We start from the raw sequence: 23,069 nt of genomic DNA, 5'->3' as shown, positions 1-23,069 counted from the left end.
ATCGTGATGGTATTCAGGGAAACAGCACATTTGGTTGTGTGAAGCTGTTTAACTGTATCATATGTTATAAAGATAAAAACGTAACATTTTTAATGTTTACCGCAATTACTATGTGTGAGTGGCGCTTTTTTTATTTCTCCTCAAGATGCGCCAGCGTCAACAGCGCGTTGTTACCGTCAGTTCATTACATTAGCCTTTATCCACTATCAGTCACCACTTACACTAAATTAATCCTTTGCATCCTGCAAAGTTAGCTGCTGGGCTGTATTGTCCACTCCTTTAGTTTTACTGAGCTGCAGGAATGCAGCGTGATCCTTAACATGGTGTTTCTGGATTAAATTGGTAGTATTATTGCCGACAGATGAACTAGTTGGCGTGGCAAGCATAAAATATCTCTACACATCCGACTCTCTGGCTCGCTCCATGTTGCTTCGAGCACGCGACACACGTGAAGCTGACGAATGACGTAGGGTTCTGCTGCGATTAAAAAAACAAAACAAAAAAACACCTGGATCGGCCTGTGCATCTGTTCATTTTTCCGATCCCCGATCCAGCTTTGTCGTCAGTATCGCGGCCGATATCCGATCCAAATATCGGATCGGTGCACCCCTAGTGACGTCACCGTCAGCTGGAGCGACTGTGATTACGCTTTACTGAGTGGCAAAAAGACTTAGGGTGCTTTCACACATTTACATTTACATTTAATCATTTAGCAGACGCTTTTATCCAAAGCGACTTACAAAAAATGGGAGAGCAATAGAAGCAACGAAACAAACAAGGCCAACAAATTAATTAGCACAGTACAATTTTTTTTTTTTTTATAGCCATCTACAATAGCCACCTACAAAAAAAACTCACGTACGCAAAATACAGAACACTGGATTTTGATAGCCATGATAACATGATAACACTTGGTTCGATTGCCTGGACCAAACCCGAGTTCGATTGCTCCCCCCGCTGGACTGTGTTCATATTATATATTTTGTATAATCCGAACCGGGGTTCGTTTGCATCATAAAAGCAGCAGCTGTTTACCCGGTTGCTTAGTAACGACAGTGCGTGAAGGTGGCGAAATGCATAGCGTTTCTCTCATCACTTTTATATTTTTGTTTTTTAATCATTGGTTGTGTTACCAAAGCTTCAGTACATTATGGCACTTGCGTTTATCTGCCGCAAATGCACTGCAAATGCTCTAAAGAACGCAGAAATGAGATCTACAGCTCTCTGCTTGCAGTGCGTCAGGTAAATGAGTGAAACACACACAAAACACAAATTTTTATCAACTCATATGTCATTAATAGCGATTTAGTACGATTGCTTTCACATCAGCAGCGAACCGTACCGGAGTTCACATGAATCGAACCCCAGAACACCTCTTTAAGCGGACTCGGGTATGGTTCACGGGTGCGCACCTGAGTTTGGAAGACCGCTTTCACATCATCCAAACGAACCAAATTCTGACGTCAATCGAACCCGGGTGCGCACCAAAAGTGCTAGTGTGAAAGCACCCTAAGGCCCTGTCCACACGAACACGAGTATTTTCAAAACTGCAGCTTTTTTTTCGTGGTTTGGCTGTTCGTCCACACGCAAACGCTGTATCCGGTTACTGAAACCGGACTTTTTTGAAAACTCCGGCCAGGGTGAAGATTTTTAGAAACTCCGGTTACAGCGTTATAGTGTAGATGGTGAAACCGGAGATTCCGGCTCTTTAAGTTGAAGTGCACGCCGTTCTCTCCTTCCATGTTATCTCCTTTTGAGTCTATGCGGTGGACTCTTAACAGCGCTTATCACATGTATAGCCTACAGATACACATGTTCCGTTATTTCATTGTATTGCAGAACAAAGGCACCAGAATGCAAAAATACAAAATAGTAAAGCAAGTGTGTGAAGCTATTACAGTCCACTTCGGCCCTGCACCATACAGTTACCTGTCACTGAGTCCAAAGTAAAGGAACTTGTAGAAGGGTTTCACTTGAGCCCATGGCATCCCTCAGTCAGTGCAATGTGCATCGGTCCCATAGATGGGACCGTGTGGAAATCAGGCAGCCAATCATAGCGTAGTTTTGCGTTCTCATGTGGACAGTTTTTTTTTTAACCGTGCTTGTGTGGACGCGATTGTTTTTTTAAATGAAAGGAGGAAAGACTGGTAATAAAAGGAAAAGGAGGAGGAAGTACTCTGGAGGAGGAAAAACTCTGGTAATGAAAATACCCGTGTATGTGTGGACTAGGCCTAAGAGGCAGCATTAGTTTACAGCGTGAATGCAGCGAAAACACACAAAACCAGGCTTACGGGGAGGCTTGTTCACGGACCCCATGGACATCGCTGTTCTGAACTTGAGACGGACTTGATAATAGCGTGTAATTTTCTCACTCAAACCACTGCCACCTGCTGCTGCTTCTGCTTTCAGAGGGAAAAGCTGCCCATAACTGCTTGTCTAGGATCTGTAATCCTCGTAATCCGCTATAAGAATTTGTAATAATAGCATATTATTAACAAAAGATCCAGTGTGTATCTGTATTTGCACTTGTCAAATTATTCAATTGCCAACGTGTTTTCGGTGAGTAATGCAGCCAATCACAGGCATGTTTATATATTTCTACAACGCAGTTGGCCAATCACAGGTGTTGAATTTGAAATCCACTCACCGCTCGAGTGTTTGTCCGGGTGCTGAGTTCAGTTAACACGGGCACTCTGTACTCTGCTCAGCAGAGTGCTCCGAGCCACGGGCACGGGCACATGTAACACTCTGTAAGTGCAGACATTGTGAAAATGAGATTCATTGTACACCAGCTTCACTGATTAATATATCAGTCATTAATTAAAAGCCACGAAACTTAACCGACTTTTAACCAACCACTATCATCGCTCAATGAATGTGTTGCTAAACATTTTGAATATCCAATATAATTATACATTACCAAGTAAGCTGGTTGCGAACACCAGTGTATGTTGACTTATGTTTCTAGTGGAAATAAAGTGTAGTTTGACATGATTTTACATTTATGCATTTGGCAGACGCTTTTACCCAAAGTGACTTTGCATTCTAAGTACACATTTGATCAGTTCTTGCTTTTCCTGGGAATCAAACCCATGATGACCTTGGGTTTGCTAGCACCATGCTCTACTGTTTGAGCTCTAACGTCTGTACAAATGCCCCTCTTTTATCCACCTTTAACACAGATAATGATCCGGACTGACAGTGGCCTGATTCTTCCTCATCTCCTATTTTCTCGTAATCCGTAGTTTCTTGGCAGTGTCGAGCAGATCACAGATTTGCTGCTTCAACCTTCACTCCCTCTCTCCTCTGAGTACAGTGGAAGTTTTAATCCAGGTTCCCAGGATGTACGATTAAACAGAAGCCTTCTTCTGTGGCGTGGGACGAAATGGAGAAGGGTTGAGACTGATGTATCATTCCCTCCACATTGTACTGGAACGGAATGAATTGAACGGATTGTTATCGAACAGAGATAGTCTTCGTTGCTGTGAAATATCATTCTGTTACATAATGTCAGCACTTACAAATCGCCACAGTGGTTTTTGGATGGGTAGTAAATGTTTTTAGGAGGGGGGTTCTCTGAAACGAGGTCATAAACATTCATATTTTTGAACTTGAAGACCCAGATGCTTTTTGTCTGGGACATATTTACAATGCAGTAATCGCAGCAAATGCCACATGTCACAAACATGGTTTACTTCCATAAAATGTTGTTTTATCATGAGTTTGTTTTTAATCCTCTATAAGCTTTCAGTCGTGATGGGCAGATGGTGGAATGAAACTAACACAAATGAAAAGCGTTTTCATCACTTTGATTGTCATTGCACAGTGTTTGACCAGCTCACCTCTGGTCTTGCTGGATAATCTAAATAAAACCAAATTAAGTCTTTAATCTCAATTAAGTCAACCTACTGACTCACTCAATGTAGCCCTAATCGGACGGTAATTCTTTCTCATGTGGACGTCTGTAAAAATTAATTTGCAATGCCACCTCAGTGATAAAACTCGTGCATTCAGATGGTGATTTTTTCACGGAGGAGCGAGTTTTGTGATCTGCACCTGGGAACGCTGCTTATGTGGTCAGTCACATGATTGTCTGATGTAAAAATGGAATAATATGAATAAAATCATATTTAATTTAATAATAGGAAATTATTAATTATTTAAATCTGATATAGGAATATACCATTTAAAACAAGTGGAAATAAGCTTAATTAAGTTAATACAATGCTGCAAATGTAACTTATATAATGTTAATTACTGCTGTAATAATGCCTCATTTCAAAAGTTTACGTGTTTTCTTCTCTTTCGAGCGTTAATGAAAGATTATTCTTGTAAATACTCTTCTGCATTTCAGTAATAAAAGTGCTGGCTAGATCTTTAAAATGCATCTGAATTACAGCGAAGCGCAACTGTACGGTGCTCCGCAGGAGTCAAAAAAGATAAACAGTTAATTTTGAAGTGATGTATTCTTGAAAACTCAGAAATGTGGATTTGGACTGCAATTAAATCACCGCACCACCTTGGTGTTTGTCTAAAAACAGAAGGTCATTCGGCCAGAGATTTTTATGTGGGTGGTGGGAGAAAAACACTGACATTCTAGATTCAGATGGCAATAAAATCACAGACAAGCCCCTGTGAATAATGAAAATACCTTACGACCCCACGAGAAACAATTACTGTCCGCATAGGGCTTATGATAAAAAAAATATCCCTGTAAAATCAATTTTTGCACCATTTTGCAAATGAAAATGGTTCAAAACAAAGTCAGAGCAGAACTTTTGTGTATCTCATGCAATATGCATCATTGGCTGCATCCAAAATCACATACTTCCTACTATATAGTGTGCGACAAACCGGCATATGGGACAAAATAAGTATGTCTGAATTCACAGTACTCTTAAGAGAGCAAAGAGTACCCGGATGGCTACTACTACTTCTGGTGAGATTCTGAAGTGTGCACTTTACTATCCCATGAGGCCTAGGTGGAGGTTTTGTGAATGGCCATGAAGCGATGCAACCGATACTAAGTCACATGATAATGACAACATGGCTTATGTAGTATGTCCAGATTACATTCATACTATATTGAATGCATAACAGTTGTGAAGTAATTACTTATTCAAAACAAGTACAAACTCAAGAGAGCCATTTCGCTCATTAAGAAAGAGCTGGGCTGCCACCTAAGACCGGTTTTAGATGGCCTAAAATAGCCATGGCACAAAAACACAGTCAGCAAAACATCGCCTGATTATATTTATTGAAAAAATTGCCCCAAAATATAAAGATTTTGACATAATTTTTCCTACTCGTGCGTGTCTCTCCCATTTGTTGTTGATTTCAGATTGGCATTCACCAGTCGTACTCGTTCACAGACCGCACATCTCAACCCGGCTCAATGTAGCATGTGATCTGAAGCCTGTAAGAATATAAGCTTAAGATAACCCACATGATGTTTCATGGAGAGCTTGTTACCATGCTGTGGATGGTAATTATGCAAAAAACACCTTTAATAAAATAATTTAACTAAGTATTTTGTGGAACATTCTTAAATTAGTCCCCTTTGGGCTCAACAAATCTCAAGTCTGCAGCTTTCTTCACCGTAAAATGTCATATTTATCTGTGGTGGTTTTTATTATATCTGCAGGGGAACTTTTTTCTCTGGCTGTGAAATGAAGTTGTGAAGGAGAAGCTCCTCTGTGGTGCCGTGTAGCCGTCCAAAGCTTTGAAAGCATCTCCAGACTTCAATCAAAAGCCCTGCAGAGAGGCGATAAGGGAGAGGGGAAAAGGAACGACGGGTTTATTTGGGTCCGTGTAGTTCGGCTCCAGTGGTGCTGCGATTAAGGACAAGCTCCGTCCTCTGTTCATTTTTCATCTGGTGACTGATCTCGTCTCGAGGGCTTGGAAGAAACATTTTCTCGGTGTAACTGAAGCTCCCTTTATGTCACTCTGAATTACACAAACATTTATACTGTGAGATTCTTCTCAGCTTTGAACACAGTCTCTTTTATGAGGAACACAAGTGCTGTAGAGTTGAACAGCGCTTCAGATGGTGCTGTCATGACTTAGATTTGTGGTGCAGCTGAAAGGATGTGTACCAGGATATCAATCTTTTCAATCCATAATGACTATACGGGTGTGAATCGTCACTAGTGTCACTATTCAATTCGATGCTTTTGATTATTATATCACTGATTTGATTCGATGCTAACTAAAAGCGCATGAAACTGTAGCATACTTAAGTTAAAATAACACTCGTACACACACTCGCACGCAGACACTTTGTAAATGTCAAAATAGTGGTCACTTTTGTGCTTTTCAAGAAATGCGTGTGTGATGAATTATGTCAGAGAAACATCAGTAGGCTATAATCGTTTATCGTCTGCTGCTGCATCAATGCAGAATTGTCCACATCTGCATCGTGATGCAACGATTTATTTCAGCACCCCTAAGGTTTACTAGGATACTCACTACTTTTTGACATAGTTTTGTGTGAATTGGTCTGCTCAAATGCAGGATGTTGTGAAAGAGAGCTCAGATTTGCACACGTTTTATTAGCGTGCGCTTTGGATGTTTGCTCACACGAAACCTTCCACACATCATGCGAGTAACAAAATGAGCTTGCTTTCTTGTCTTCCCTCAAATAAGGAAGGAGTAAGCACTTCTGGGGATAGAAATGATTGTAAATGTGCATAAGTCCCGTACGGTCCGCCATGCTTAGTTTACATTTAGCTACCACAATTCTTCACGCTCAGGCAGTTTGGCGTGACTGCCTGGAAAGCTACAAAGCCGTGAGTTGTGGTTTGAAGTCGTAACTGCCGATGGGAAAACTTGATGAGACTCGTTGGGATATGAGGTAAAAAAAAAATAACATGAACACTGTTGTGTTTCTCACAGAAACCGATCGGTTCGGGTCTTAAGACATCAATGTGACGTGAGGAGCAGCAGGGTTTTTGTGCATGTTGTCTAAGCATGTTTTTTGGTTGTATGTTTTCCTCTCATAGAGTTGTTACCCATTCACCCCATTATATGACTGGCACACAGCAACGGTTGAGTTAAAAATCTCCATTTGTGTTCTACTGAAGAAACACATACACCTACATGTTGGATACACTGGGGGTAAGCAGATAAACATCACATTTTCTTTTTTGGGTGAGCTAAACCTTAACATAAATGCAATATAATATACATAACTATGTTTTCAGTGGTGTATAAAGACCTTACATAATGAACTGTTATGTTTTTATTACTTTATAATGAGCGGTTTCTATCTACACACACCGCGGGTCGCGGTGTCATGTTTCTACAGTAGTAAACGGAGCGCTAGTCACTCTCTGCTCTCTCCGACGACGGCCTTTTTGTCTTTTGTCAGCCCCCGTAGCTTCTCTATGCGCTTCGAAAGGGAGGGGTGAGTTATTGCAATTCACAACCTCACCACTAGATGCCACTAAAATTCACACTCTGCACCTTTAATGAATTGATCTAAACTTGAATGCTGTTAATTATCTTGATGAATCCTGCAGGGTAATTTGGTCTCGAAATAGTTTTGAAGGACAGCCCTCATTCATTTTGCATGTCTGCGTGCATACATTTCCACACATCTCTGGTTCAAACCAGGGTCAGAGAGGAAACACTGTATCATGCATAACACGTCAGGCGTATTCATTTTTTAAAAAGCTGCAAATGCATGCTGCTCGATGAGTCGATTCACAGAGTGAAAGAGAACGTCATTCACTGACTTGTTTCTCACGCCTGAATGAGAATGTCCTTTATCTGAGTCAAGTGGTGCATTGTGAAATCTACCAAAGAAATGCAAATATTGGGAACAGATGTACTGGGCTTTTCTCTTCTGCTGTCATTAGGAATGATCCCATTCTGAAGTACCCACGGCAGTGAGACAGGCCCATAGTCTTAGCCAGGGAAAAGCCATGTCACCCGGCACGTGACTCCTGCCGGATTCTTTAGCTCCTTTCTTTGCCGCTATATACTCTCAGGAAGGATAAATGGATTTTTTTTTAGTGCATCGAGCCTGAGGGAAGACTCTCACAATGAAGGACACACACAGCGAGATTCTTTTCAGAAGAAAAAAGCAGAACTTTATAAGTATCAGCCGCTCTCTGTCCTTGTCTCTCGCTCACTCTCCATGAGAATTTCCTCAAATGTTTCCACCCCACCTCGAATGAGAGCGGGATGAGGGAATGGAAATGACTCGGACCATGTTCTGTTGCATTTCTTTATATGGGGCATTTCCACTCCTTAATACGGGTTTTATTCATATATGTTGAGGAGAATTTATGAATCCTGTTGCTGATGTTTGGTGGGGTTTTGTCATGTTATTGGTCTCAGTCCAAACTGCATATGTGTGACCGTAATATTGAAAAAACACATGTTCACAACCTAAATAGTGCTTTGTGACTTCTTTGTGACACTTGTGAATTCTCTCTCTCTCCACATTATCTATCATGTTATTATTATATAAAATAATAATAATAAAATATATAATAAATTGATATTTAATATTATTTTATTATATTTTCTGTCCAATTTTGGTGTGTTACTTTAAAGGGGCCATGTGTAAAATTGAGGTAAAAATATCCCAAAAATGACCTACACGCATCAAAAGAATGAGAAGAAATAAGGGTGATCAAGTTATAGTGCTGCAGAGATATCAACCTTAATTAGCAATAGCATTACTAGCCCCGGCCCGACAGGTGTCGTAATACCAGTCTCTGCCATGGGAGGTGGTATGCGGGCAACATAACCACCAGCCAACCTGCAATACACGAATAACTCGCACGGCTTGTGGGCGTACTTGAACCTGATGTCAGTCGTGTGGAAAGTACAGCCCACTACTTCATTTCAGTTCAGGGAAGAGAGCGGACGGATGGCCGAAGCCCTTGGCCCCTTAAATGTATCTGATGTGATAAAAATAGCTGTTTTACCTGAGCGGAAAAAGCGCGGGTAAAAGTGCGCCCGGCGACTGTGTCCCGTCCCGTCATAATAAAAGTCCCGGTACTCGCGAGCCATTGAGAATAGGCGCCCTCCAGTGGACGAAAAGTTGCATAGTGCACCTTTAAATAAAAGTGTGGTAATTTAATTTAATTTGGCTTGTATTTTATACATTCATATTCAATAAAATTATTGCATTTATTTCATTGTAATGTTAATACAAAAAAATATAATAATTTTAAACAAGATATTTATAAATATTAAGAAAAGAAAGTGATTTTCTGTTTCGGTTTTCAGTGCATCCAGAATTTTCGGTTTCGGCGAAAATTTTAATTTTGGTGCATCCATAAAAAAAGTGTTGTTTAGTTTTTTGCACTCCCCCCACATTTTCTTTTCCTCTTCATTATCTCCCTTCTTTTCATTTTGTTTACTAGTCCTCTTGGCACTGGTTTGAGAACTGGTCAGGGTGGCTTTATTGGTTTTGTCTGAACGTTTCCACGGGATTTGGATTCATCTGCTGCTTGTCTTGTCAGAACTGGCCCTGCGTCTCACGACTGATGCCCACAGAACAGATGTTTCCAATGGCACTTTCAGAAGAGCTTTCAGAGTGACTCTTGAGAGAGAGAGAGAGAGAGAGAGAGAGAGAGAGAGAGAGAGAGAGAGAGACGGCAGCTGCGTGACTGAGGCAAACAGTCAGATTCTCAAGAAGTTTTATCGAAACCATCTCCCCGCAGGGAACGCCGGGGCTTTGGAGAATAAGTTAGCGGTTTTTAGTTAATCAAATATCTGTTGTCGGAGTTTCTCTTTTAATTAGTGGAAGTTCCTGCTGGGATGTGACAGATGTTCAAGGCTGCCACCATTTCCTCTTTGTCGTTGTTTATTCACTCTGTCGGTTTGGTCCCCAGCTGTTCCACAGGCCGCTATGAACCTTCACCTCCAGATGCGAATGCTTAAACTTTAAATCACATCACACCAATTTAAACCACCAGTACGACTAGAAATCTGCATTTTGGTTGTTTGATCACAAGTACTTGACATAAATCATCTGAGCACTTGAGATGGAGTGAGTTGCATTTTTGCCTTTGGTTATGTGTGTCAGATTCCTTTAGCCAGTGCACGGTGCATTTTAAAGGGGGGTGAAATGCTGTTTCATGCATACTGAGCTTTTTACACTGTTAAAGACTTGGATTCCCATCCTAAACATAGACAAAGTTTCAAAAACTAATGTTGGACGTTTGATGGAGTATTTCTGTGTCAAAAATACTCCTTCCGGTTTCTCACAAGTTTCGAGAGTTTTTTTCGAGTATGGCTCGGCTTGACGTTAATAGAGCGGAAGGTCCTTGTATGGGCAGTACAGGCTCTTCTCCCGGTAGGGTGTGCGCGCACGTGGCTAGGGCGAGAGAGGAAATGCATGCCCATAAACAGTCTCTCAGCTGCAGATGTCGTCGTTATAGTCCGCGCGCGCTCCACTTTATTCCTATGGGTGACGGCGAGCGACTTCACCGCTTCAGCACAGCATTCCGGGAAGGCAGCGCTGCATTTGAACCGATTTGAACGCAGAAATGACGGGAAGCTTCACAACATCGCTTCAGTCGCATTGCAAAGTGGATTTCCACGGTCACTGCTGTCAAGACTTCACCAAATCATACCAAAGAAGTGTGTGTTTGACACAGCGGTCCCAGCGATAAAGGTTCGGTCCGGCTTTGGAAGCAGCCGGTGAGTTAAACTGCTTCAAATGTCTCTGCTATTGGCTATCGTCGCGTGAGTAAACATCAGTAAACGACACGATCGCGTGCTTCGTCATTCAAATGTGCTAACGGTTACTCCATTGTTTTTCTCTGTATAACGTTACACTAGTCTGATGTGCAAAACTGTGTTGCTTGCTACTGCTAAGGTTTAGTTGCATACAATAGTCCATAAACCGAATCATGTCCTCATAAACTGCGAGTAAACACACACAAATGTGTCTTGACAGGCCACTAAATACAGTCCATACCACAGAGACGGACGTCCTACTGTTGCCGTTTCTCCTGTTCAATTTATTTCAGCCTCCGAATGATTCTGGATCATATCTATTAGCTGAATCTGATCGATAGCCATGGGTTTCTCCACGCTTGAGGACGTCACCGCTTTGTTCACACTCGTCATTCTTTAGCTCGTTTTTTTCCGGAAAGACTCGGTACAGCCCATATTTCTTTTATAAATATAATAAAACTAAAGACTTTTCGGCGATATGAAGGATGCAATACTACTCTATTGGTACTCAAGATTGACATGAGATTGACTGAAACTGAGTGTTTCACCCCCCTTTAAAGAGGATCTATTATGCCCTTTTTCAAAGTCTTGATTTTGTATTTGTGCTCTGCTAGAACAGATTCTTATGGTTAAAAACACATTTTTGTCCCACATTCTCCATTGTTGCAGCTCCTCTCTTCCCAGTCTGTCAGTAACGCTCTGTTTAGTTCCTGTCTCTATGAAGCCCCTCCTTCTGAAAAGCTTGATAAGCTGTGATTGGTCAAGTGCTTCGAGTGTGTTTGGGAAATGCCCCGCCCCTTACCATAACCACCAGTTTCAATTGCTATTTAATTTATTTCACTGAACAAATTGTGTCTGTCCTTTAATTAATTTAATTATAACTAAACGTTTCTTTATGATAAAAACATATCACCTCTACTAATGCTTACCTGCACATTATAATATTAAAGGTTAATAACAGAGCCCAAACTATTAGCCTAAATTCAGTAGATATTTATTTTTAGATATAATAATCAACACTCAAATAACACATTGTGTGTAAACATGTAAACTTCGCGAGGCAGTTTTTGCATTAACTTCTAAATCTAATTATAAAATATAAAATTATGTTTTTAATCCAATTCTTTGTTAAAATATAATTATTTATTATGTCAGTCATTTTCATGACAGATTTATTTAAACACATTAAATAATCCAGACATCAGTAACAGGTTCAGTAGAATATAATGAACATATCGGCTAATATAGGTCATATATTCAGTGAAAGAGTTGATTTCTCTAGTGAACTCACAGCTGTGGACACTGAAGGACTTCTGAGGTAAATGTGATGCTACGGGACATTCTTCTCAAGCTGTTTTATGGACGTCTTTCCACCATTTAAAACAGATTGAGCGATTATATGATACTTTTCAGTAAGTTTTAATGTATCCTTAACACACCGTCAGATGTTGGTTCATGTTTTTACTTTAGGAAGAGATGATCGCGTTCACTCGCGCGTTGCTGCCGCTTAAGCTGACGCATCTACAGTGATCAGTCACATCACATTAAAGAGCGTAAAAAATCAGACTGAAGACCCGGGGTGTAAAACAAGCCGACCGTTAACTGCTAAAAGCTGTATTCGGTACCGTTTGTTCGGTACACATTTGCACCGTACCGGAAGCCCTGTGTCGAATAGGTTCGGTAAGAATATGTGTACCGTTACAGTAGTAAATATGCCTCAAAATAAAAATAAAAAGACCAAAAAATTGCATTTTCCTTGTTATGTACGCAACAAAAAGCAACACATTCAATGTAGCTTGATTCAAAACCAATGTCTCTTATAAACCAAATCTTTTTAGTGATTTGGTCAAAATGGCACTTAAAAGGTTAGTTCACCCAAAAATTTAAATGTTATGTTTATCCCCAGTGCATCCAACATGTAGGTGTGAGTGTTTCTTCAGAAGAAATCAAATGAAGATTTCTGTGAGAAACCGAACAGTATTTATGTAATTTTTTTTATCTCATATCCCGACGAGTCTCATCAAGTTTTCCCTTCGGCAGTAACTTCTGTCTGATGAGGTCAAGCTGGCGCGATCATAGAGATATATATAGATCCTCATTTGTGCCTGCGCAGATCGATTGAATGAGGAATCTACATGGTATATATCTATGATCGCACCAGCTTGACCTCATCAGACGGAAGTTACTGCCGATGGGAAAACTTGATGAGACTCGTCAGGATATGAGGTAAAAAAAAACACATAAATACTGTTCGGTTTCTCACAGAAATGTGTCGTGAGGAGCAGCAGGGTTTTTGTCCACGTTGTCTAAGCATGTTTTTTGGTTTGTTTGTTTTCCTCTCATAGAGTTGTTTCCCATTCACCCCATTATATGACTGGCACACAGCAACGGTTGAGTTAAAAATCTCCATTTGTGTTTTTCTGAAGAAACACACACACCTACATGTTGGATGCACTGGGGGTAAGCAGATAAACATCACATTTTCTTTTTTGGGTGAACTAACTATCACATTTCCATACGGCCTTTCTTACAGGACTTTGATATGTCCGAGTCGTGCAATTAATAATTGTCGTGCAGTTTTGTTAATCAGTAATTACTGTCACTCCTCCAGACTCTTAAAAATAAAGGCTCTTAAGTGGTTCTTTGGCAGGGTGTATGGTTCCATGAAGAACCTTTAATATCCAAAGAACCTTTCCATTGCACAAAAGGTTCTTTTGACTATTAAATGGTTAGGGAAAAAATGGTTCTTTAAAGAACCTTTCACAAAACAGTTCTTTGGGGAACAAAAAATGGTTCTTCTATGGCATCACTGTGAAACCCCATTTTGGGTTCTTTCTGGCACCTTTATTTTTAAGGATGTACTTTAAAGGGTTAGTTCACACAAAAATGAAAATTCTGTCATTAATTACTCACCCTCATGTCGTTTCAGACGAAACTGCTGAGATCACGTGACTTTGATCCGAACCGCTGATTCAATTCACTGATTCATAACAGTTCGAAGCTTCATGAAGCAGTGTTTTGAAATCAGCCATCGCTATATAAGTTATTTAGGGTTTTTTTGCACACAAAAACTATTCTTGTTGCTTCATAAAATTATTGTAGAACCACTGGAGTGAGATGGATTTTGTAACGACATCTTTAGTGCCTTTTCTGAGCCATCGTATTTCAACAAAAATATCTTCATTTGTGTTGCGAAGATGAACTTACGAGTGTCGAACGACATGAGGGTGAGGAATTAATGACAGTATTTTCATTTTTGGGTGAACTAACCCTTTAATGCCGTCCCTAATTCTGACATCCCAGTCTCTTTCATGGCTTTTCCTTTCTCTGGGCAAAAGCAACAAAACCTCCCTCTGTGCTTTTAGCTCTTTCCTTAACTCTGAGTTTGTCGGTTTGGGTTGTAGACAGGTAATGGAGCTGGTGGCGAGCCTCATGGTTTCTCTGTGTGCTTTCCTTTCTCTTCCTCTGCCCTCACTCTGTCACAGTGCCCGTCAGCTGGCAGCACTGCTCTGTGCTCTCAGAACATGAAATCTATATAAATCACCTCCAAAAGCCGTTCATTTATATTTCATGTGCTAATTTTAGACTCAGCGGTGTCAAGCTCCAGTCCTGCTTATGAAATCATCATCTGTGGAGATGGAGAAATGAAACAAACATCTAGTCATGAAAATGACTAGTGAGTTTATCTTGATTTTAGCTGCGATGTTTAAGTGTCCGTGCTTTAATGTGAAGGAGCTCAGAGATGTTGTTTTTGTGCTAAAACAGGTACAGGTGCTGAATGCCAAACCAGATAAATCAGAGAAGTTGCATGTCTTAATGCAACACTGACGTGCAACATTATATAACAAAATCACTATTGAAGAAATATTTTAAGACCGTGTATCACCTGAGGTGAGCAAATTATAAATGCATAATCTATAATGCTTCAATTTTGTTAGGATTGATCGTTTTGTGCATTAATAGATTACAGATATTTACATTTACGTATGCATATTGCAGATTCAAGATAAATGCTTTTAATCATGCACATTTATTGAGCATTTGTCAGTGCTGTGCCTAGTTATAGAATTAGAAACAAAATTCATTATGACTTTCAAGACAACCTAGTTGAATAAAAAAATATGTAATAATAATACTAATGCGTTCAATTTATATAGCGCTTTTCAAGGCATATTTACATCTATATATTTGACAAATGCTTTATGCAAAGTGAATTACAATGCATTCAAAATGTGCATTAAATTAATTGAATCAGATCATGCATTCCCATATAGAATCTGTCAGCGCTGTGCCTTTGTGCACTAATAATCAGTGCTAGTTTTTAATAGTTAGTATAGATGCATATATTCATCTCTTTCCATCACCGTTTCAGAATCAGAAACACACTTGTTGAAGACCAACTAGTTTATCAGACAACCATGAATTTGAAAATATAGTGTTGCACATCCCTGGTCTGATGGTTTGTTTCACATTGTTGACTTAAAGGATTAGTTTACATTAAAATGAAAATCGCCTCATGATTTACTCACCCACAAGCCGTCCTAGGTGTTTATTACTTTCTTCTTTCTGATGAACACAATCAGAGTCATATTAATAAATATCCTGATGCTTCCAAGCTTTATAATGGCAGTGACGGGGTCCATTGAGTTTGAAGCTCAAACTTTTTACACTTTCTTCGTCTGTTGAATACGGAAGGCAGTCTGGCCATTATAAAGCTTGGAAGCGTCAGGATATTTATTGATATAACTCCAATTGTGTTCATCAGAAAGATGAGGGTGAGAAAATCATGGGGTAATTTTCATTTTAAAGTGCGAATACTTACGTACATGAGGTTTTTAATTTTTAATAAATTTACAAATATTTCAAACAAACTTCTTTCACGTCGTCATTTATGAGGTATTGTTTGTAGAATTAAGGGGAAAAATAAATGAATTTAATCAATTTTGGAATAAGGCTGTAACATAAAATGTGGAAAAAGTGAAGCACTGTAGATTTGTGAGTATCATCTTGTATCATTAAGATAGCATGTCAAATTAAAATCAAACTTCATTAAAACAATCTTAAGACAAACAATTTGAATTTGAAAATATGTACATTTGCATTTATGTATTAGGAAGACACTTTTATAGATGCCCATTTCATGGAGCAAATGTAGTTTTGCGTCTCTAGTTTGAGGATTTGCATGATGTTGCTGACTTGGCAAACAGGTTTTTTCCCCCGGCATGTTTCCGTTGAACTTTGTTGGCACAGATATTTACATCTCTGCATTTAGCAGTTGCTTTATACAAACTTAATTTAATCAGTTCATTCAGTCCCATATTTGCTCAAGTATCTGTCAGCGCTGTGCCTTTGTGCACTAGTCAGTTCTTGTTTTTATAAGTTAGTCTACAGATACATTCATCTCTTTCCATCAGCGTTTAAGAATTAGAAACAAACATCATCATGACTGTAAGACCAACTAGTTTATCAGACAACTAGTTGAATTTGAAAATATGTACATTTGCATTTATGCATTTGGAAGACACTTTTATCCAAAGTGATGCATTCAAGATAAATGCGCTTGTGCATCCCATATACATTTTTTCTGTGCCTTCATACACCAATCAGTGCTGAAGTTTTTAGCTTTGTATCGTCTTTTATCATTAAGATTGCATGTCAAATTAAAAATCAGACTTCATCAAGACATTCTTCTTAAGACCAACTACACTGTAAAAAATTATTTAGAAAAAAAGTTACCTTTGCCTTAAAATTTTGAGTTAATTTAAATTAAAATTTTGAGTTAATACAATGAACATTTTTTGAGATTCTACAACCTTTATTAAAATATTATTACAAGATTTTGTAAGCATATTGGGTAATTGTGTGTGTTTTAGTTCTGATGACGCAGTGAAACATGCCAAATAGTGCTATTTTCATGATTTACGAGTTTCTATTTATTAAACAAATTTCCTTCATTGTATCAACTAAATTTTTTATTTCAATAAACTCAACATTTTAAGGCAACCAGGTTACTTACTTTTTTTTAAGTTAAACCAACAAAAAGTGTAGCTTTTACAGTGTAGCTGATCAATCAACTATTTAAATTTGAAATGATGTACATTTTCATTTATGCATTTGGAAAAACACTTTTAAAAATTTAATTTCATGGAGTTGCGCATCTCTAGTTTGAGGAGTTGCGTGATGCTATTGACTTGGCAAACAGGTTTTTTTTTTTATTTTTGCATGTTTCAGTTGAACATTATTGGATGGCACAGATATGAATCCGAAGTGAGTGTGTGTGTTTAAGCAGCAGTTAAACCTTCACGCTTGGCCTCCTGATGTCCGTTGGTGTATGAGTTTTGGTTGAGTGGCTCAGTCGTGGTCCTGTGGTGCCAGCATTCTGCTCGCTGTCTGGTGTGACTAAACAAAGAGTGCCAGAGCTGGATATATGACACACGTCTTTGTGTCAGGATGAAAACACACGCCAGGTTCTGCTCTCGTGTCTGCTGTGTAGAGGTGAAGCTCCTTACTGTGGTAAAGTCGACTTGAAACAAACTAATGCACATTGTTGACCAACTGCTGCCCTATATTTTCCCCATTAAATATTCTGTTGCTCTCAGATATACTTACATTTGAAAGCAAATTAGACATTAGACAAATGCTGTCATTGGGGACGGCCGGATCATGCTGAGGTTGCCTAGCAATGAGTCCGTCGTTTGTTGCGTGTTCCCTCTCCGTAGCGCTGCAGTGAGGGTTGATGCGAGCCACTGTGTGTTTACTGTCGACAGCTGACATCAGATGGAGGGACGGTGAGATTGAGAGCGAAACCGTGAATGAATAGACAGGCTGGATGCCCTGATCGCTCACCAGCTGCTGTGGGACGTTCTCTTGGCATCACTGTAAGCAAATCAATCTGAAGAATCAGCCTTGATGGATTAGTGAATAATATGAGCATTAATTGCACTCGGCTCTTGCATATGATATTTGCATAAAACTCTGTGTGAATATAATAGTTTTAAAACCTAAACCGCTGCTTTTGTATATATATAAAAGCAGGAAAACTGGACTAGACAACTGGGTCAGAACATCTCCAAAACTGCAGCTCTTGTGGGCTGTTCCCGGTCTGCAGTGGTCAGTATCTATCAAAAGTGCTCCAAGGAAGGAACAGTGGAGAACCGGCCACAGGGTCATGGGCGGCCAAGGCTCATTGATGCACACGGGGAGCGAAGGCTCGGCCGTGTGTTACGATCAAACAGACGAGCTACTGGAGCTCAAACTGCTCAAGAAGTTAATGCTGGTTCTGATAGAAAGGTGTCAGAATACTCAGAGCATCTCAGTTTGTTGCGTATGGGGCGGCATAGACCAGTCAGGGTGCCCATGCTGACCCCTGACCCCGCCGAAAGCACCAACAGTGGCATGTGAGCATCAGAACTGGACCACGGAGCAATGGAAGAAGGTGGCCTGGTCTGAGGAATCACGTTTTCTTTTACATCACGTGGATGACCGGGTGTGTGTGTGTGTGTCTTACCTGGAGAACACATGGCCCCAGGATGCACTATGGGAAGAAGGCGAGCCGGCGGAGGCAGTGTGATGCTTTGGGCAATGTTCTGCTGGGAAACCTTGGGTCCTCCATCCATGTGGATGTTACTTTGACACGCTCCACCTACCTAAGCATTGCTGAGACCATGTTCAGCCTTTCATGGAAACGGTATTCTGGTGGCTGTGGCTCTTCCAGCAGGATAATGCTCCTGACACAAAGCACAAATGCTTCAGGAATGGTTTGAGGAGCACAACAACGAGTTTGATCTCAGATTCCCCAGATCTCAATCCAATCGAGCATCTGTGGGATGTGCTGAACAAACAAGTCAGATCCATGTCCATGCCTCGATGGGTCAGGGTTTGGTTAGCTTAGTTATTTGTGTTTTTTTAGTTTATTTAGTTAGTTAAGTTATTTTTGTTTCGTGTTTTGTTTAGTTATTTTAGTTAATTATTTAGTCATTGAGTTTATTTTATTTATTTAGTTTTTACTGGATTAGGCCTTTTTGTTCAGTGCTCAATTCACTGTTATATAATATCCTTCTGAACAAGTGTTTTTTTTATTTTTTTATTCCTTGTTTGTGGTCAGCTGTGGTCAAATTAGCCAACAAATTACAATGTTTCTGGTTGACCTGGCCTTGTTCTGTGTATGGCGGCTGTTCAGTCCAGTCCAGTCTTTTTATATTCTGTTGCGTTTATATATACACATGCACATGCAATCAGGTGTAAGTATCCTCCATATTTTAGAAATTACTGTTGTGACCTTGATCAAGACGCTTAACCTCCCATTACTCCAGTCTTTGTAAGCACTTTGAAAGTTGATTTGAATTAAGGCTGTGTCCACTTAAGGCCATTGTATTTTCTTCAATTGCTTGTAATGGGATTGCAGTATATTTAAAAATGCGAGCAGTGTGACAAGAATTGAAATATATTTACAAATTTGTGTAAATGCAGAGCTCATCACTGTCCCTTTTAAGCCACCGTCCAATCACAGGGAGGGGCGGGACAAATAACACACTGACAAACCGCCACATTCTGCATCTACAATCACAACAGACGACAACAACAAGCACAACAATGGAGCAAAATCATTTAAAACGAGAGCCAGAGCACATTGTATCAACATTTTTATATTCAGAAACAGGATAAGATACAAGTAACACTTCCATATCATAGCAACCAAGAAAAAAAAGAAAATAAAAAAAAACCTTGCTCCACCAAAGCACCCAAAACAAGTTGTTTTCAGAAGAGCACCTTGTGTTTTCATTCGGCGAAAAATGCTTTGATGGAAATGGCTAAAAGCATCTTCTAAATGATTACTTGCTAATAACTTTTTCATTTCTCGTCACATGGTAAAACTCCCAAAGTGTGTTTGTTTCCTCAGACCTGACAGGTGAACCGCCTGCATGACTCTCTATCGTGTTGAACATACAGCATGTGAAGTGGCCCACATTAGGCACGTTCCTCCGAGGGGCCTCTTCGTGACATCTGTTCTTAGGCATTCATCACCATCCCAGAAGCGTTTCGGTGTGTTTCGCTTTCATTCACTAGGTCATTTTCATTATCTTATTTACACACTCCCCTGCCGCTGACTAAAAACCTCCACAACACTCGTCTGAAACGCAAGCCTTGCTGTAACCCCCGTCATGATCAGATGACCTTTGCATTTCAGAGTCACCCGGTCCTATCTTGGTGCGATGAGACAAAGCGATCCCATCTAAGCAACAGTACTGATTGCTGTTAGATTGGCTTCTGTTTCTGTATATCAGACATATTCTGATTGTTGCAGCGTTTTTCTTTCTTTCAGTATGGATAAAAGGATAGACTGTCTTCTGTTTTGCTATGTTTAGACTGGAATGCAAGCATACGTCTAACAGTACTTCTAACAGTCTAGCTTTCATAGAGCTCAAACAGTAGAGCATAGAGCTAGCAACGCCAGGGTCATGGGTTCGATTCCCAGGGAAAGCAAGAATTGACAAAATGTAAAATGTGTACCTTGAATGCAATGTAAGTTGGTTTGGATAAAAGCGTCTGCCAAATGCATAAATGTAAATGTAACAGCATAGTTCTCAGTACTGTATACTGTCTTCTCTGTTTGAGAAAAGGATGTGGAACCATAAGCAGAATGCAATGATAATAACCTGAGACAGTGCTACACTACATTATTACCAAAGTTTTTGTAATTCGGTAGAGTAGGAATGCAATATATATTGTTTTAGCATCAATATCGCGTAGTGTGCATCCTCAACAGTCACATCACAGGATGTGTAATGTCATAGTGCTCGTAAATGATCCGTAAGGACCTGACAAAACGTTCGAAACACGTGATTCTCAGAACAACTGCAGAGTTTAAGGATGCGTTCACACTTGTCATGTTTGGTTCGATTGCTCGGTTAGTGCGGTTCATTTGAACATATGTGAACGCTGCCATCCGAACCCTGGTGCGCACCAAACAAGCGGACCGAGACCGCTAAAAAGATGGGTCTCGGTCCGCTTCCAAACGAACTCTGGTGCGGTTCGATTGATATATGAACGCAACACGGACCAAAGACATGTAAACGGACCAAAAACCGGACGTATAATGTCACAAGATGCCACGCATAATGCAGCTGATTTGACGACGCAGAAAGATCGGTGTATCCAAAATGAGTAACTTTAACATTAGAGGGCAAACGTGGAGCAACGAGGAGGTGCCTAATCAATATTTGGTCAGACGAGCATGTTTCGAAAATGCTAGAAAAAACACACAAAAAGCATACCTGGATCTTCTCATCAAAGGACCTGTGTTGCCCATTATTAGCAGGGACAGACGACAGAACGGCCGTCTCTTTTCTGCACAACGGAGGAAATCCTGCTGCTGTTTTGAATGTTTTGAACATTTTATGAGCTCTTCAGGAGTTCTCAGCGGGTAAAAATAATGCCACATGTACACGCATAAAATGATCGCGTTTAATCCAGCACACAGCGTTGTTTTGAACATTTCATGAGCTCTTCGTGAGTTCTCTGGTAAAAAATAATGCCATATGTACACGCATAAAATGCCCGCGCGTGTAATCCGCACACAGCGTTGTTTTGAATGTTCGGTAAGCAGCTCCTACGTCATATAAGCCGACCAATCAGGTTGTGACCCTCTCCCTGTGCCTTTGTTTCGGTAACTTTAGGTTCGCTGTTAAAAATGCCCGTGTGAACGCTAAGCGGACCAGGACTATTATGTTTGTTTTTGTTTTTTGGTCCGGACCAAACGAACCAAATGAACCGAACTACAAGTGTGAACGCACCCTAACAATCATAGAGCGAAAGTTTATTCTTTGCAGGTTTAGGCCCTGACAGTTTAAACGTTCAAGCAATTTTAAACCATTCGAGATGTTATCTATCTATCTATCTATCTATCTATCTATCTATCTATCTATCTATCTATCTATCTATCTATCTATCTATCTATCTATCTATCTATCTATCTATCTATCTATCTATCTATCTATCTATCTATAAAAAGGAAATGTAAATAATTTTGAGGCTTGAATTGAGGAACTGATTAAGCTGATACAATTAAGGGAAATAAAGGCTACCTATTTATTTTAAGAGCATTAGCTGAATTGTGCAGTTTTATTTAGAGACACTATTGTTAGTTCCCCGCATGCTTTGCATATGGCTGGAAATGGAGAGTTAATATTGAAATTAAGTGTTGTTTATTGTGTTGTTAAGTGAAGGGAAACATATGTTAATGTTTAATGTTCAGATATGTTTGACATTTGAAAGAGTTTCTCATGTTGAAGTTTTGACCGTTACCATTGTGGAGAAGAGTGAAGCTTGTAGTTGGGTTTTTGATAACTGCATGTATACTAATAATTTAAAGCATGTTTCTTTGTTCAGTGAGCAATAACTTTGCTAATGCTAGTGCATTGATGAGTTTGTTTCTGCTTGTGTTATGCTAGCAGCATGCGGTCTATTAATTGTAAAACGTAACTCAAAGTCAAGTAAAAACAGGCCATTTCCTTTCAGTTTATACCCTTTTTTAAAGTCAACTTAAAATAAAAAGCACATTTCACTAAAAATATTAAATTATTTGTATTATAGACTAAAATAATTAAGGAGATTTTACATGACTCCATTTAAAAACAACCCTAAAACTACTCTAAAAACTAAATATGATGTGTAATATTGTTACTATATATTTTTTAAAGTAAATAACACATAACATTCTTTACAGTGAGTGTAGTAATATGCATTAATATTCAACTTTAAAGGCGATTTTTCTCAATATTTACATTTTTTGTTTGCGCCCTCAGATTCTAGATTTATAAATAGTTGCATCTCAGCCAAATATTATCACAAACATAACTATCATAACAAAGCATACACTCTAAAAAATGCTGGGTTAAAAACAACCCAAGTTGGTTTGAAAATGGATTAACCCAGCAATTGGGTTGTTTTAACCTAACCATTGAGTTGTTTAACCCCGCAGTTGGGTTGTTTTAACCCCTCAATTGGGTTGTTTTAACCCAGCGGTTGGGTTAAATGTTGCTTAAGACAGCCCAATTGCTGGGTTAAAACTACCCAATTGTTGGGTTAGTCCATTTTCAAACCAACTTGGGTTGTTTTTAACCCAGCATTTTTTTTTAGAGTGTACATAAATGAATAGCTTATTTATTCAGTTTTCAATTGATGTATGAATCTCATTTGAAAAAATTGACCCTTATGTTTTGTGGTCCAGACCAGGGTCACATTTGGTCAAACAGATTATCAATCAGTCTTCAGGTTAGTTGAGTTATCTTAGAAATAAATCTTTGTTTATATTTGTAAAAATGTCCTTCTTGCAGTGCTATGATCAAATAATGAGTCAAGGTCTAACA

At 39.5% G+C, this 23,069-nt stretch overlaps 1 protein-coding gene across 5 annotated transcripts in view; it reads left to right on the top strand.

Moving 5' to 3' along the window:
- LOC137044573 (signal induced proliferation associated 1 like 2) overlaps positions 1–23,069 on the top strand; it is a 175,711-nt gene that overhangs the window by 36,409 nt on the left and 116,233 nt on the right. The window contains exon 1 of one of the 5 annotated variants that reach the window (XM_067420634.1): positions 13,045–13,161. The exons of the other annotated variants lie outside the window; for them this stretch is intronic. The gene's annotated coding sequence lies outside the window, so the exon portion shown is untranslated. Of the gene's footprint in view, positions 1–13,044; positions 13,162–23,069 lie in introns of those variants that run through there. 5 annotated transcript variants of the gene reach the window in all.

Source organism: Pseudorasbora parva, chromosome 17, assembly GCF_024679245.1.
Source record: "Pseudorasbora parva isolate DD20220531a chromosome 17, ASM2467924v1, whole genome shotgun sequence".
In the NCBI taxonomy this organism is placed as follows: domain Eukaryota; kingdom Metazoa; phylum Chordata; class Actinopteri; order Cypriniformes; family Gobionidae; genus Pseudorasbora; species Pseudorasbora parva.
This window is presented reverse-complemented; position numbering and strand designations above follow the sequence as displayed.